Here is a 14,298-nt window from a genome sequence, read left to right as displayed (position 1 = left end):
TCCTTCTACAATTCCAAAGACAGACTGGTCAGCGTTAGCTGCGCCGAGCCTTGATCCGTGAGGTCAGAAAGGTCATTCTACAGCGGAGTGGTCGGTTCATGCCTCTGTATGTTTCATGCGTTCGCAGAAGGGCAGGTTCTGGAGGGCTTGCCCAGGGTTCCGACCCGCATGACCTATTCAGAATTCCTCCTCTATTTTGAGTACTATTTCGATGTTTCAGCAAGTCCTGATCAGTCAAGCCCAGTCCTGGCACGCCCCTAACTCCTTCTCGTTGTTGCCTTTCAGAATACCTCAAAATCCAAGTTTACCCCCCTGCAGTTTGAGTACGGGCGTTAGGTACCTGTCTTTAGCACATCGAGTGCACCTGAATTTATCGGTCTGCTTTACTCAGTGGCCTGGACTTAAGCCCTGACCACTCTGCTGTGCGAAGTACACCCGAATCACTGCGAGCTTGGGCCTGTCCGGAACCATACGCACCAGAAGCCGCCGCCGTCGAGCGATTCGGAGTGCTCGACGAGTTACTTCTGGATCTACCAGCTCTGCCTACGGGCACCACGCTCCCCGTTGTGGTACATGCCGCCTGAGGGATATATGGGGAAATTTCGCCAGTGCGACATTGGCGCAGCACGCGCTTTGTTACTCCCTTTCTCTCTTGTTTCCTCCCTCTCACTTTGCTACCCCATTTCTTGCTTCGATTTTCTTTTTTTTCTTTCTTTTTCCAATTTAAAGCAACCTGAATGGGAAATTCAAAGAAATAAAGACGTAAAACACAAGCAACAACGCACGGTTACTGGTTGTCGGCGGAAGCTTAATGGAGCCAAAAATATCGGAGACCTAAAGAAAAAACTTGCGATAAACAGCCGAGGAGAAGAAAACGTGCTTTGTTTTTCTTAGCCCCGTGATCTCCAGATTTTATTAACGAGGTCCGAACTGCGGCGGCGTTGACAGACGAAAGTCTTCAACAACGGCGCAGCTACAGTCTAAAGCATGGGCATTCGGCCATTTAAATTATCTAAAATAACCCTAGCAACCACCACCCCCCCCCCCCCAAACAACTCATCCCCAGCACCTGCTTCTGCGCATGTTTTGCTCAACAGGACCCATCCGAACATTGGGCACCTACTCTGAACGCGCAAGCGGAGCGGAACTTTTTTAAGACAGCCAGCATGACCTGTTCACTCTAGTGCCCCTGAATCCCGCAAGCACAACCAAGCCTGTTTTCCCCTCTTTGTAGAGTTCATCTCGCCAGTAGCGTCCATGAAGAATAGTACAATTGTTTCGCTTTGTTTTCCCCGCCGCCCATCTAGGCCGGGTCACCAACCTTGCATTACTAAAGTTCTTCCTTAATTCCTTCCTTCCTTCCCTTCTTATTTAGCGGTTTCTTATCACTCCGCGACGCTATTGCGTGAATTTTGTGCAAGGACACCTGGCGTTAGTTGGTCCGTAGGCCGGGCAGCCCTTTAAGATGAGGTCTTCCACCACATTCTGACGTTGTGTGATGGCCTGTATGATAAGTTATTTCAGAAGGAGGGCTTAGTAATGAGCACCAGGAAATTCGCTCGACATATCAGTTCGTTACGAGATTGACAGAAAACTATGTTATAAAATACACTCAGCAAGAGTCCCTGCGTTAGTTTTAATGGGTTCAGAGCGTCACACCGGGATAACACCCTGGCCTCCCCTAGGCTACACACTTCTAGGCGGCACAGTCAAGGTTATCCACCATTTCAAGGGTGCAGTTGTGCAAGTGGTGGTGAGATATTTGGGCTTGCGCTCCGACAGAAACAATAGGGCTTGTCCATAGGGTGTACTGAAGTAAGGCAGATGAGATGGTGCAATACGGCATAGCATCACTGTAGATTTCGGGCGCTTAATGGCCTGATGCCAGCTCGTCTCGGGTCGAAACCGTCTGAGCTTGTGGACTGAATTAGCGTCTCGGGTGGGGCCAGTTGGTTCATTCTTAACATACAAAACAGCACAAAAAACGAAAACTAAGAAGGAAGGGCACCGACGAACGCTGACAAACAACTGAGCGTAACTTATTGCAGCTTGCTTATAAATACGCTTGTCACGCACACACATAAAAATAATACAACAAAAACAGAGTCTGTTCACAATAATAAGATAGGCGTAATCATGTCGTGTCATTTCTACACTCCCACGTTTAGCCTTTCAAGTAACTTATCTCTTTTACTGTTATTGCCACCGACGGCTTACTGACGCATTTTTCTTCCTTCTTAGCAGCTTCGAACACTTCGTATATCTCCCTCGTTTCTGTATCTCTGTTGCTCTTCAGAATGGCGTGACTGCACTATGGAGCGCCCTGCTTCACTCGTGCCCCGACGAAGCTCCAACAAGTTTTTAAACCCAGGTGAAGCGTTTGAGGGCGGCCAGTTTCCCATAGGGATTCCTTACGGCGGTAGCAGAAAGGCTCCTAGCAAAATTAACGGGACGGAGGACTAGAAGGCATGAGGAGCTCGAGCTTGTCAAGAAGAAAGTCGCGGTTATACCGTATGTTTATGGCGTATCCCATCGGCTCAAGAAAGTCGGAAACCCGGTGGGCGTAAAGGTCCTGTTCTCAACGAAAAGTAAGTTGAGTAACTCATGCAGTAAAGTGAATGCTGAGTCGCAAAATGAAGAACGAAAAACGTGCACCAAGAATCATGCCACGCGCTTCACGGCGTGCACCAAAGAAGTCGTATACGACATTCCACTTCGTTGCGGTCGCTCGTACATCGGGCACACTGGAAGACGCGTGAATGTTTGGCTGCGTGAACACGCCAACTCACTGAAGACACGCATGGGAAGCAACCTCGCAGTTCATTGCACATCATGCGGCTGTGTTCCACGTCTAGACGACTGCGCCATTCTGAAGAGTTACAGAGATGCAGACACGAGGGAGATATACAAAGCGTTCGAAATTGCTAAGGAAAAAAAATTTGTCAGTAAGCCGTCGGTGGCATGAACAATAAAAGAGATAATATTACTTCAAAGGGCAAACGTGGGAGTGTAGAAATGACACGATGTGATTACGTCTGTCTTATGATTGTAAGAATCCTCGGTTTTTATTTGTATTATTTTTATTTTTTGTGTGTGACAGGCGTATTTATAAGCAAGCTGCAATAAATAACGCTCAATTTTTTGTCAGCGCTCGTCTGTGCCCTTCTTTCTAAGTCCTCGTTTTTTTGCGCTGTTTTGTATGTTCTGAGCTTGTGGCCTATGTGTGCGGCGGCCTGTTGGAGTTTCATGGAGGCGTCTAGTGGTTAAAAATTACTTATTTGTCTATAATGAGATTGGATGTCCGGATATAGGAGGATTGTTGGTTGTGGTGCACACGGGTAAAGCTGTGAGTGTTTCCTCGAAGGAGGTGCAGTCTGGTGATTTTGGCAGTGCACCTGTTCGCGCTAGCAAAATTGCTTTATTAACTAGAAAAAAATTGTTGGAGTGGGGAGATTCTATATCATGCGTCAGCGTGCTACTCATCCGGATATCGGCGGGACGGAGGCGAGAATCAGTGTGCGCCATGATTGACCCGATTCCACGAAAGAGACCTCGCAGGCGGACACTGCAGCCATTACTGTACCGACTTAAAATCCCTCTCAAGGCATGAGACTGCATAAGTAATGCAGGAAGCTCACACTAACGCGTAAGACTTTAAGGTAGCCAAGCTGCACGCAACCTTCACGACCATCATGATGGTATAAGTCCACGATTTAAGAGGGGGTCTTCTTCCACGAACGAACGAACTGAACACGCACACTTAAACTAGGCGCAGCAGGTGCAACGTGTGCACTCTCACTTGTTCTGGCTCAAGCAGGTGGCGTGATTCCTTCCCACAGCCGAGGCCGAGAGAGTAAGCCTTTTGACTCTCAATATTGACTCACGGTCGTTGCCGAATGCTTTGTGGCCAATGTTGTCCAATTTCTATAAGTGGGTATGCTTAGCTCTACGAACGTGCAGAAGAGGCACAAATGCATGAGCGCTTGGAATTTTCTTGGTATTTTTAACGGCGGACACCATACACAAACGCTTTGCTGAACAGACTCGCTGTCTGTTAAAAAGAAGTGGGTATGGTGGTATAGTATTATCTCTGGTCCACTGTAATGAGACCATGAGACCGATTTAACCATGCTCAAAAAACGTCCTATGACACAAAAAACCATCAGCCTCGATTGCGGGATCGGGCAAACCTTACGTGGTATTCAACTAATGCCTGACACTGTTGTTTGGTGCGCCCTTCTTCTAACTGTAGAAAAAATTGCGTAACAAAAAAAATCGTCGAGGTCGACTGCTTAAAACGGCGCTCAATACACTGCTCTAGTACCGACACCATAACCGAGCAGTAATGCTTCCTACCATCAAAGCAACTTACGATTGCCATATGTGAGGAATCTTAAAAAAATATCCATCAGATCCTTGTACACGCAGCTGCCAAACATCCTTAAGCGAAGCCGATACACGATTCCCCAACTTGTGCCCTTATCATTGTAAATAAAACTAGCATTTTTTACCCACATTATTTCCTATTTGTATTCTTCCAACCGATGTGAACCTCTTCAACACACGATGATACCTAAAATCCCGACACCTTTTTGCGCATACAATGTTTGGCTTTCAACCCCAACTATTCACTAATGTCACCTTCCTGCAAATAAAGAAATACCAGTTGGCGCACAGGTTTTGTCATAACAAGGCATCACAACAAAATACGTTCGGGCTGCATACCAGAATGTAAGTCTTTCACTTCAATAAAAGTGGCGTGTACAAAAAAGGACGGAAACACATTACAAGAGCGCACTGGTATTGTGCTAAAATTATTTTATGTTTTTTAGCTCTAAGCCAGTTTTTTAAGGTTTAAGAGTTTTCCGAATCACGTAAGCAACATCTTTCTTCATTCCAACAGGGCAATCCTCGCACTCGATATGAAAGAAACGCTTGGCAGTGCGAGTCACCACATCAACTTCGCCAACCTAGCAATACCAACTTTGGCGGAAGAATGCTTCAGTCCATCCGGAAAATCCTCGCGGATGGCCCGCAGACTGTGTGCTTGGGGCACTACGAAAAAGCTCCTCAAATAATTCCCAACAATGACACACCTCAAGGAGAGGTCCTTTCTCGACGTAATTTAATATAGTCATGATGAAGCTCCCGCTTACCATCCGGTATTACTGTGTGCATACAATTGACTCCACGGAACCAAAACACGGTTATGGTGAAGAGGTGTCTCACAACCTATCCACACGGCATACCCTCCTGTCGCAATTCCAAAAGGTTCTAAATACCTCCTCTTATGATCAAAATTTCCGTGATGTCTTGAGCGATATCTGCGAAGTGGAATTAGCACGGCTTATAAGCACCTTCAATCTTGCAGCAGCATCCGCGACCACGCACAGCGTTTCAACTGAGCTGAAAATTATTACAGCGCAAGCTCTAATAATTTGCAGCCCGATGGTAAAACCGTTGGCGTCCTGTCCAAAAACTAATGCATTTCATCATAGACCAGTTGGTCGACCGAAAATCTCTGATAGGATCTTTGGCCACACGGTTCATGCGTGATACCGGGATTTTATTGCGCCAAAACGGTTACTTGAAAATCGCGATAAGGAACGGTTGTAGATGAGACAATACACGCATCTATCACGGAGACGGAGTACAATGCTATACCTTCATTTCATAAACCACGTAAAGGTATGCATTTAGATCATTCGTAGATGCGTTTTCTTAGTGTGTGAAAAGTCTTCACACGGATTTTTTCTTCATTTGCGATTTTGGTCGTTGAAGGTTTTACGATCGATTGGACTCACTTTCAGCAAAGGTTGTACGCACTTTTAGCAACGTTTTTAAAAGCACTTGTGGCGCAGTTTTGATGGAACAAAGCATTCGCGTTTCTCTAAACGTTTTTTAGAAAGGATTGGTATTTTTTCACAAAGCCCGAAAGGCCCTTCTCCAAAAACTTCCCTGCGGCTTCGCGTTGTACCAACTGCATGGTGCACAATCTGCTACGATGGAACCGCTTCAATGCCCTACTCTATTTCTCATTCTCCCATAAACTGTGCAGAGTAGCTGACGATTTCCCACCTACTTAGGAAGTTTTCAGCTCTGACCATAAAACGAACAACATAAAAGCCTCCTGGTGTCCTCATAGTACATTGATCGCGCCGACGAGATACAATAAAAGGCAGTTCTGCCAATCTTTGGGATGATTTGCGTACGACAGGTCCGCGACAGTTCAGTTGCTGTGTCCCATGACTCGTGCACAGGAAGCAGACGGGCCCGTTTTGTTGTCAACCCACAGTACCTCAATTATCGCATTTCCTCTTTGGAAAGCGGCAGCCTCCCTTCTAACAACGATCGTTTCCTATCGCAGAATCAAGAACTTGCCTCTCTTCCTAATAATTATGCTCAACCAAAAGGATGAGTCCCACATGATCGCAAAGTTGCTGACGGCACATTATTTATAGTTCGACGATGGCATTGTGGAGATATCCTGCAGCAGTGGTGTACCAGCAAGAGGCCCGGTAAGCCTTCAGTTTAGCCAATACTTATTTCTGAGGCTAAACGCCTGTAGCCATGATTTTCTCCTTGTTCTGGTGCCTGGTTCGCAGTACCTGCCCATACAGTGTCCTATAAATCTGCAAACCGAGCACGGGGCTCTAGTGCCATCTACAGACCTTTGCTGATTGCGTTCTTTGGCACTATTCTTGCACAATCACCATCATTACTTTTTATATGTCATGCAAGACGAAGGCCTCTCTCCAAATGCAAGGATTCGGCCGAGTGGCACACCAGAAATACTTACAGACTTTTATTTCACAATGCTGCACACGAGCAAACGCCCCGGCATAAGTACCCATTCACGAATACACTTGCCTTCATTAGCCCTGTTGTCATTTCTTTTGAGGCACCTGAGAATCCAGTAAACCCTGGTGACACCTTGAACGCATGGAGCTCCTAAAATACAGGAACACACAACGCGGTCCCCCACGCATTCGGACACCAGAGAACGGAAACTACTCACGAATCAGCGACCACGTAAAAGAGTGGCCATAAATTGCTTCGTGATTGCAGCCAGCACAAATAAAAGACTCTTCAACTTTGGTAAAAAAGGGTTCGTTCACCTGTACAGGGGTTTTCCTTGATTGCAGGCATTTTTTTTTCATTCCTTCAATACGAGAAGAAAAAACTCATAAATGCGAAGAATAAATGTCGCGAAACAAAATTGCTTCCAGCTTTTAGCTATATAGGCAAACACCTCGTTACTGTGCACCACCTCTTAATTTAACCCGTTAAAAGAATTGCTATACTCAGGGGCGCTATAGTCTCCAGTCAGCAAGGCAGGCTGATTGGGGTCCCCAAACAGAGAGTTACGCTTTATATATGTGGGTTTATGGAGTTCCAGCTTTGCATTTTCTTTTTGTTTCGCGTCTTTTGTGCACACTACTACCGAAAACATTATTCATGCAACATTCATTGTGCATTCGCCATTATGAAGCAGGTAATATATAGGTCGCTTTTGGTTTTTACAGGTATTTAATACGTTTCTTTCATGAAATTAATTCCCAGCATCTATAACACGCACTGCTGCATTTAAAGGATGTCCCTGTGGTTCGCTGGAATTTATTTACGAAAACCAGCCAAGCTATCTACAAAAGATTCAACAATACTGATAATAAACCGTAATAGCTGGAGCACTGAGCTTTAGCATTCCTCGTTTATTCGTAATGGATAACGTCTTTCATGTGTGGAGATCCAGATAAGTTCTTAATATTTCTCGCCTTTCCGCCCACTTGCGAGCCGTTACAAACATAAAGCTGCCTGCTCTAGAGTAATGAATTTTATGTTTGCCTTTCCAACTGTTCGTGCATCATTTGCGCCTCTAGGGACTGCAAATAGGAGTATAAAACAGCTGCTTTTTTGTGTCGAGCTGCCATTTTTAATTTTCCCTACGGTGTTTGCCGATAATCACATTATAGCTTAATAGTCCCAGCGGGGCCATGCTGTTCATGTAAATAAAAAAAGGGCTTTGAAGGTTGGAGTGTTTTCATGTCCACATTTTGTAGTGCCTGCACGAACCCACTGAAGCCCTGTGTTGTATCTTCCTTGGTGGCGTTGCCGCGCGCAACGCTCCCTAAGCATACTTACTTGGTGCTGAGGTTACCCTGATCATTGAGGGGGTGCCTCCAGGGAGAACACGGGCATTGCACTGCGCTCGTGTTGGGCCCTGCCATTATCCCGTAATTGGGAGGTGGAGCATTTAATTTTTGGTACTGGGGAACTGCGCTAGAGCGGATCCCCTTCCTATTGAATGCCAAAGAAAGAATATATTGATTTACAGCCCGCTACATTGATCCATGTGAGGGGTTATGACATTTGGGAGGATTCAGCTGTTACCGGCGGAATTTCAGTACTGTTTTAGCATTTGGAAGGCCTAAAGATTTGCTTTAAAAAAAAGTGTAACTAAAGACATATTCAATAAATTTGACGAGGCGTGTGGTTCATTCTAACCTAAGCTCTACAATATGAGCCCTCCGCATATACTCCTAATTTTATTATGGCTGCGAAACTTCTTATCGTTTCGCCAACAGTTCACCATCGTGGATGATTTTTCTTCAACAATAACTGACATCAGTTGTTGTTTAAATCAGCATTCCTGGTCCATTACTTCTTCTAATTTATATTAATGACTTTCTAAATGACATTTTTTATGTGCGCGGGTTTTAAAATCCTATTATCTTGAAAAAGAGACCTTGAAATAAATAAAATGTAGTGCACGACATGGCAAGTGAACTTAAACTGTACTAAATACAAAACTGTCGCTTTTTATCTAAAACGTGCTAATTCTCATTTCTCTTACGCTGTAGATAACGCAGCAAAATATTGGGCCGTATCCTACCAATATTTTGGTGTTAATTTATCCCATTCACTTCCTGGTCCTCGCACACTACTTCACTCTGCGCCGTACCTGCGCCGTAACCGTCGGAAGGCCCCAACTGCCATGCGTAAGTTGTGCTTCATCAGTCTTGCGCCTGCAGTTGGAATTCGCCCCATCAATTGGATCACCTCATCAAATTTACATATTAACATTTCCTCGATTCCATCAAAAACAAAGCCCCTCGATTCATTTATCGCAACTGTAGTCATAATTCAAGCATAACACAAATAAATCTTTACATTCAATTAAAACCATTACAAATTTCTCGCGTGGCCACACCTCAGTGACTCTTTTATATATACGTCTATAATGATAACCCATTCACAATCTCCGAAGGAGTCTCTGCGCGCAGGTAATCACATTTACAAAATAAGTGCAGCTACAAGCGTATAATTGGAAAACACTTCCCTTCATTCATCGCCTTTACCTCATGCCATGTCACATTGCGATTACCTGCCTGACGCCATCTCTTCTATAACAAGCCCTGATAGATTCCGCGAACTCAATTGCGCCTATTCCTTATTGTTTTCCTTTTATATTTGTACCTCCCACAAACTTGATAACTATGCCCGTGCGGCTCTTCTTATTCCTTCTTTTAATCTGTCCCTTGTTTTGATTGCTCATGAATTTTGCATTTTACCTTTTGATTAAAAATGTGTAATGTTCTAACAACCTTTTTATACTTCCTTTTCTCGTGTGTTGGCTATGCGCCTTCAAGCATCTTTTATTTGTATAGTCCCCCTTACCCGGTGCTCCACCTGGAGCCCGTGAGGTTTTGATTAATAAAAGTAAAAAATATCCTTCGCAATCAGTATACAGTAATTCCTCGTTATAACAAAATCGCTTTACTCTAAAGATCGGTTTATTCAAAATTCATTCTGGCCCCAACCCCAACGCATAAATTTTAGGCCGCATTACTCGAAGGGCACAAAGAGCTTGGCCAGCTTAGAGCGAAGTACCGAGCGGAGGCATGGCCGAGCGGCGGCGACCCAGCGGCGAGTCAGCGGCGAGGCTGCCAACTTGGCGGGTCAACGCAAGCTGGTCTTTCCCCGGCGATTTCTCGAGCCGGACATGGTCGATTCGCGCCATCCGACTTTAGACAAACAGTCCGAGTGCGTGGTAAGATCATTGAATTTTGTTCCTAGCCATTGGTCAATGGCGTGGACGCGACGTTGCGCGAACACCGACAATCCAACCATTGGATTAGCAGTGTTGTCAACAACGGGGCGCCTAAAAACTCTTGTTTTGCAAACTTCACGGCTGCACACCTCGAGAAAAAATTTCCCAGAGATCATGCAAAGCCTCTAGTGCAAAACCGGTCAGTTTTCATGATTGCGCTCTGCAGCCAAAATGAGCGGTTAATCGTTTTTTGAGCGCAACAACCACAACCTCCGACTTGAGCCACGGCATTTGCAGCCCTTTCCAGCGCAAGACTCGCGTAGCGTTCCCTGACGCCCGCACGCCCCCTGTAAATTGGCCACAGTGACTGTCACTTTTATGAGCGGCGACCAAAGCCTCATGCAATGCTTCGTCAAACTGGAGCAGCAGGGATTGCTCGCGCCCGGCAAGGACTTGAAACAGTCAAAGCTCACTGCTTTTTTTGCACCTGAATAAAGCTTTGCTCCACTGAATACACTGTGCTTTGATTCCTTGCAGTTGTAGTGGAATTAAAGCTCAACTGCTTTAGCTCTTTTCGAGTCATCTCTTATATCAAAATACTGTATTTTGCGAAATTTTTCGCCGTCCCGCTGACTTCGTTATAAATAGGGATTTTTGTACATTCTTGCTTCTAAAGCGTGTGTCCACAACCCCGCGGCGCATACATGCTAAATTGTGAGTGTGTACTTCTTTGGCGGGCTTGGGACTACGCATACAAGTCTGTGTACGGGCATGCAATTCTTATAGCGTGTTGTCTAGAGTGCCGTCCGATTGCACTCCAACTCTGCGCTACAGGCATGGCTACCTAGCCGTCCGATGACATTGGGATTTATAAGACTGGACTGGTACAAGCCATAGTGGCTGACCTTGTGGTGTACAGGCGTTTTTTTAGCTTCTTGTTACGAATGGCAGTGGTTCGAGTCCGGCTGCTGCCATCCGTTATTTTTTTTATTTCGTTAGTTTTAATTGTAATTTGCAGGTCTTACATTAGTTTTCGGTTTTTTTAATTTATTTCTTCATTAGGTTATGTTAGATTAGGTAAGGTTACGTTATGTCACGTTAACGGAGGGCGGAGTAGTGCCACACACGGCATTTTTTCATCAAAACGCCGGCGGACCTCGCTTTAGTGCAGTTGCTATAGTACTGCCGGCCGGCACTCTAGACACAGCCTCCACAGCCTCCTCTAGACACAGCTATAGTACTGCCGGCCGGCCGGCTTTCTAGACACAGCCTCCTCATAAAGCGTTTTTCAACATATGCCGTGAGTATGTGCTACTTTTTGGGCACGTAACATAATACATCTCCGGGTATGTAACTCTGTGGGTGTGTAACACTTTGCTACACAGCAGCGACATCTGTCGACAGAGAGGGAAATCACTATATTCTCTCTCTCTCTCTCGCTCTCTCTCTCTCTCTCTCTCTCTCTCTCTCTCTCTCTCTCTCTCTCTCTCTCTCAGCTGGGAAAAATCCAATGGATAGCGAAAAAAAGGTTTCAGAGCGGCGTCTGCATTCCAGAACGCTTTCAGCTCGGGCCGTGCCAATAGCCATTCTGATAAGGCACACATGATTTTCGAGGCTGGAGCTTGTCAAGGGTCTCTCCCAAAGCTATGCGGAAAGGTAAATGTTTGGGGATCTAAGGAAGATTTGTCGCAGCCGCCCACTTTGTGTTTGAGGGTCCAGGTTCTCGCCTGTCGAGGCAAAGAGAAGAAAATTGTGCGGGACGAAAAACGCGCATTGCGGTGCGTTGAGAGAATGCATTGACTGGCAAAGTGCGGAACATCCTTTCCCGGTGCCTGGAAAGCGATTTGTGCGAGGAGAGATTTGTATTACGGGAGAGCCTATAGCGCTGCTAGATTTGTTGGTACATAACTAGAGGATGCATGCGCTCGGGCTGAGCTTCTTCAGTGCTTGTGTAGGGTGTGGGGTGGGCTAAGTTTCCTTCCCTCCCTCTTCAGTATTTGGCCAGGAGCTCCTACTCCTTGGCAGAGGCCTCGGCTAAATGGAAAGTCCAAGACTGAGACTCGGCATGCCAGCTGAGCAGTACCATCTCCAACTGCTCTGGGGTAGCTATCATGCTTCTTGCTTTGCCTTCAAGGCGGGTATCATAGCGGGCTTGGAGCATGTGTTTGAGGAACGTCAGCTCTTCTTTTGCAATTTTTACGTCTTTCACTGTGAAGTCATGCTTTAGACTTTAGGCACTAAGACACATCTTCATGCTTTTAAGTCTACGATGTCAATCGGAACCCGCAGCTTGAATTGCACGGGCCGAATAAACACCCTTTGGAGTTAATGTCCAGTGCTCCTCCTGTCTGTCTTTTTCGTCGTCTCGCCTCTTAAGCGTGGTTTAAGATGTTTCATAGCTAAAGCAACCAACTAGCTCACCTTTATGCATTCACAGGTAAAATAGTCAGTTTTCTTGAACTACATAGTTTGACGCCGATAGGCCTCAATGCGGTGCTTTAGGCCCATAGTTTATTGTTAGGCCTAACGTCAGATAACCTTATTGTTGAGGTGAAATACATGCCAAGCAATGCCATACCCATTCTAAGTTGGGCTGCGGGTAACGGTTGAATAAGTCCAGAAGGCGCGAAAGTGCGGTTGCCCCGCTACGATTTTGGAGGAGAAAGCCGGGAACGGAGAACCTCTAAAGGTGAGTGACACCGAGCGTATTTACTTATCTTTGACCTCCTTTCTGCCTCCAGGAAACAATATTAGGCAATCCTGAGGTGGAATCTTCCCGCTCGTACACTTGTCACTTGTTGGGTTACGACTTGTGCAGGGAACACTCGGTGAACGTTAGCAGCTCAGGGTTCAGTTCTGACGGCAGACACAACGAACACAGCTTCCCGGGAAGACGGTGAGTTGTCTGGTTGGCTACAAAATGACTACATCTTCTGTGACCCAGAATCATGGCTTTCGACTGCTGGAGAACAGTAAATTCCCATTTGTTTGTGAGGCACTGCTGTAGAGAATGCCTGCGACACACATCAGTCCAAAACAGACTACAACACAAAAGTGTACAAAGCATTGTTTTCCATTTTTCCAGGATTCCGCGAGGGTGCCAGAAGGCCTACAAAACAAAACAAAAATGTCTAGTAAATTCCTTTGAAACTGCATTCCCCTTGTTTGATTGTTTATTTTACGACTAAAAAGCTTTTTCTTCACCTTAAGACGCGCCCATACACGAAGAAAGCAAATTTTTGACTCCCGAATAACAAAACATAGACCATGTGAAGGAGAAAAAGAGGCAAATTAAATTAGGGCCGAAGTTTCGCGAAATCTTTAAACATTTTCAGACAGAGCACCACCTCCACAACTGAATCAGCTTGATACTTTGTTTAGTGGTATTTTACAAGCCTGCCTTCAATGCGGATGGCATCAAATTGAGAAGCGGCTGCAAAATAATAAGAGCTTTCAATTTTTCACCTGCTAGCATTTTTATTTTTTGCAAGCCACGGTCCCATGATGTGATAATCCTTCAGCCATAACGCCAGAAAAGAGAAGTATGCTGTTTTGCAGCATTTATTACTCTAGGCTTGTGCAATGCACGCGAAAGACCACCTCACTATTTTCTGTCCTGAAGGTATGCTTTTCTTACTCAACTGCGTGTTTCCTTAAAGGCAGTCAATGTATCTTCAAAAAGTGTTTTTGCGTTTATTCGTGAACTGTGGCAACTGAAGCTCAAGCCTGTCGGCCGACTGATTGCCACTACAGGAGGGACGTGTGTGTCTATATAACTTTATTGGACAAAGGTACGTGGCCAGTGACCTAAAAAAAGAGGGTTGTTATGAAGAGGGTGCAACAAAATGCCCCTAATTCCCTTTTGTCTCTCCGCTCATTTACAGCCATAAAACACGAAAGCTCTGCAGCTTAAGAATAGTAAGTTTTATGTGTGACTTCCCATCTGTTCTCCCGAATACGACCCAGAACACAGCAATTTCGCTCCTAGCGACTTGAATTAAGAATATGGAGGAACAGCCTGTCTTCATAGTTAGAGTATTCTTTATAAATATGCACACCGGGGCTCTTAGTCATTCACATAATAAATCAAAAGAGGTTGCACAGCTTAGCTTCCCGTTTAGATAAATTTACATATTATGCAGGCGCCGCTTTTGTCTATACCACATTTTAATATCCCGCAACCTGCCCACCGAAGCCCTGTGGTGCGTCTTCCTCGGTGGCGTTGCAACGCGGGGCGCTCCCCGGGC

The 14,298-nt window shown here is 45.5% G+C and overlaps 1 non-coding gene across 1 annotated transcript; it reads left to right on the top strand.

The window, feature by feature from the left end:
* Positions 1-8,134: 8,134 nt before the first annotated feature.
* LOC144171233 (U1 spliceosomal RNA) lies at positions 8,135-8,296 on the top strand. Its single transcript, XR_013322907.1, has one exon. It is a non-coding gene; the product is annotated as a U1 spliceosomal RNA (small nuclear RNA).
* Positions 8,297-14,298: the final 6,002 nt, after the last annotated feature.

Source organism: Haemaphysalis longicornis, unplaced genomic scaffold (assembly GCF_048455015.1).
Source record: "Haemaphysalis longicornis isolate Haplotype H1 unplaced genomic scaffold, Haemaphysalis longicornis Haplotype H1 scaffold_2, whole genome shotgun sequence".
Classification (NCBI taxonomy): domain Eukaryota; kingdom Metazoa; phylum Arthropoda; class Arachnida; order Ixodida; family Ixodidae; genus Haemaphysalis; species Haemaphysalis longicornis.
Note: the sequence above shows the minus strand (reverse complement) of the source record. Positions and strands in the feature narration are given on the sequence as shown.